General features: G+C 56.2%; 1 protein-coding gene across 1 annotated transcript in view; it reads left to right on the forward strand.

Moving 5' to 3' along the window:
* Nucleotides 1-1,435: 1,435 nt before the first annotated feature.
* Nucleotides 1,436-2,889, forward strand: part of Slc16a1 (solute carrier family 16 member 1) — a 21,259-nt gene continuing 19,805 nt past the window's right edge. Inside the window, exon 1 of the mRNA XM_031375064.1 lies at nucleotides 1,436-1,550. The gene's annotated coding sequence lies outside the window, so the exon portion shown is untranslated. The remainder of the gene's footprint in view (nucleotides 1,551-2,889) is intronic.

Below are 2,889 nucleotides of genomic sequence, written 5' to 3' on the forward strand. Positions count from 1 at the left end.
TTTAATAGCAGCACTCCTGAGGCAAAACCAGGTCGATCCCTTGAGTTGGAGGCCAGTCTAATCAACATTTACAAGTTCCAGGCCAGCCAAGAGACTACATAAGACCATGTCTCAAAACACAAAAGTAAACAAAGATAGTGACAGTGGTTGTGGTGGTGCATGCCTTTAATCTCAGCGGTAGGGAGGCAGAGGCAGGTTGGTTTTTTTTTTTTTCAGGTTTGATCTCTTAGTTAGAAGCCAGCTTGATCTATGAACGTGGTGAGTTCCAGGCCAGGTGGAGCTGGGGCTATATACACATGGGGCTATCTCAAAAAACAAAAGAAGAAATCAAAACCAACCAACCAAATACCCATCTCATAATGCTAAAAATATCAAGGGCCCTAGTCATTAAGAATACTCACTAGTTTACCACTTCAAGACACTTTGGTATCTGGGCTTGGTGAAGAACCGAAAACGGCTCCCGTGACATCAGGCTCTGTAACTTTGACTTTAAATGTTGGCAACTTCCTAGCCTGGTGACTTGTGCCAGTTAACCTCGTCAAGCTCAGGGTTCCTTATTTACAAAATCTCCCAAGCACCTATCTCATATGGTTGTGAAGATCACACAAGATAATTCTGGTGCAGTGCTTAGCATGCAGCTGTCCCAATCCCACTAGCTATAATTCCAACCCGCCCCCAAAATCCAGTGTTCCTAAACTTCTGGCCTGGGAGCATGCTCACATTCGCGTTTCCAACGTCCACACCCTCTGCCTCCGGGGCCAGTTTCTCCTGACCAGCCCGTCCTGAAACTAAGCGTTCATCAAATGCCACAGGTCAGGCTCTGTGACGAGATACTTGCGTAAAATCGCACATTAAACTTCCTAACGCCTCCACCGTGGCTGATGCAGCGCGAGGAAACAGGCCCGGAGGGTTCCAGCAACTTCCCCAGGTCCCCGAGCCCGGGTTCCAGGCCCATATTGGTGTCTCCCAGCGTATATTCAAAATGCTGTCCAGTCCCCTCGACTCCGCCGGTCCATCGCCAACGCCCTCTGCACCCCAGGGTCGGCCTCAGGGCAGTTTTCCCCTTTTCTCTCCTCCAGAGCCCGAGGGGTGAGGCCCGCGATGGCGTCCCGGGCACGCGCCAAAAGCAGCTACCCCGGGGTCAGAGCGCTGAGGAGCGCCCGGGACTGTGCAGGAGGGTCTCCGGGCCCCGGCGCCGGGTCACGTGGCGGGAAGGGGGGCGCCGGCGCGCGCGCCCGAGCGGGCGGGCACGCGCAGCCCGCAGCGTGTGCAGGCGCGAGATGCAGAGCAGTGAGTATGTATGGCAGGGAGGGGGCGGCGGCCGGGAAGGCCGGCTCCACCCCCTGTGCGCATGCTCCGGCCCCCGCGGGTTATAAGGCAGCCGCGCCTGCCCCGCCAGACAAAGTGGCGAGCTGCGACGTGACCGGTCGGTCGTGTGGGTGCAGCAGACGACGAGCCCGGCGGCGGGCAAGGGACACGAGCGGGATCCCCGGACTCCGAGGAACTGCCGCGTCACGCGTACTCCGGGCGGCCGCGAGACGCACATAACGGTCAGTCCGGAGCTCGAGCGGGCGGCGCGCTGCACGGGATCCGCGGTGCCCTTGGTGCCCCGGTGGGGTCGCGGAGTTCCCCGGGCACGCGGAGACTTTCCTCCCTGGGACGAGGGTGGGGGCGAGCGACAGGGCATCCCCCCCCGGCGCGCGGAGCCGCGTGGCCCGGAACGTGCGGTGGGTGAAGGGGACCTTGAGGCGCCCGGCACAGCGTCTCTGCGGGCCCGTGGTCAGGTGGCGGCCGCCGGGCTGCGGGAGTCGGGTCACGGTGCCCGGTGACCTTGGGGGACGCGCTTCCCGGGCAGCCTACTCCTGACGCCCGGAGAGATGCTGAGGTCGGGAAGAGGGACGGACGACCTGAGGCCGGTTCACGTGGTGCACTCCTGCCGCCTTCTGCTCCGTGGGGCGGGAGTTCCTTGGGACTCGTGGCACACCCGCCCAGCCTCCCCTCGTCTGCCAATCGGTGTCCCACCTGGTGGTGACTTGCTAGCGTGGTGTGAGGAACGTGAGGAGCCTGCATTGCGGACGGCCGGTACGAGACTGCCGGGGTCCGAGTGAACTTTGAGGAAGGGGGCTTTTTGTGGTCCAACCTGTGGCTTCCGCGCAGCTGTCGCGGGCACGGGGTCTCAAGGCATTCCTGTGGAGAAGAGTTAAATACCCTTACATTTGGTCAGAGCACGCTTCCTGGACCAAGTTTACATCCCCTTTTCCGAGGGCATTTTATTTTAGCCTTTCTTTATGGTGGCGTTTTTTTTTTTTTTTTTTTTTTTTTTGGTGCAACCAACAGTTGCGAAAACTAGCTTCTGATCACTCAACCAGGAAACGCACGTGTTACTACTTCAGTCTTTTCGGGTTTTCCAGTGGCTCATTATAAACTGGCCGGCTGCTGCTAGTAGTTACACAGTGACAAACTACTTTTGGGTTTTTTTGTTTTGTTTTTTACCCATAACTAGTTTTGAAATCTTAAGGCGTCATTCAGCTTAGGCTGGGGTGTGTAGCCCGGCGGTAAGAGTATCTGCCTGGCCTACCATGCCTGAGGCTGCAAAGTTTGATCGCCGGCGTTGAAAAAAAAATTATTTTGGTTTTGAAATAAAATGAGTATATGCTGACGTGTGAGATTACTACTCGTAAGAGCGTTCGGGGAAGGGTGGATGGGAATTAAGTCAAGCAGGGTGGGTTTGTTGCTTGTTTTTCTAAGCTGAATAAGAGACTATCTCGAATTTATTCATCCATTCATTTATTTTTAATTAGTTGGTAGATGGTGCTCCTAAATCTTAAGTCCAAGTCTTCGGGGAGTGTGTGTGTGTGTGTGTGTGTGTGTGTGTGTGTGTGTGTGTGT

Source organism: Mastomys coucha, unplaced genomic scaffold, assembly GCF_008632895.1.
Source record: "Mastomys coucha isolate ucsf_1 unplaced genomic scaffold, UCSF_Mcou_1 pScaffold16, whole genome shotgun sequence".
Lineage (NCBI taxonomy): Eukaryota > Metazoa > Chordata > Mammalia > Rodentia > Muridae > Mastomys > Mastomys coucha.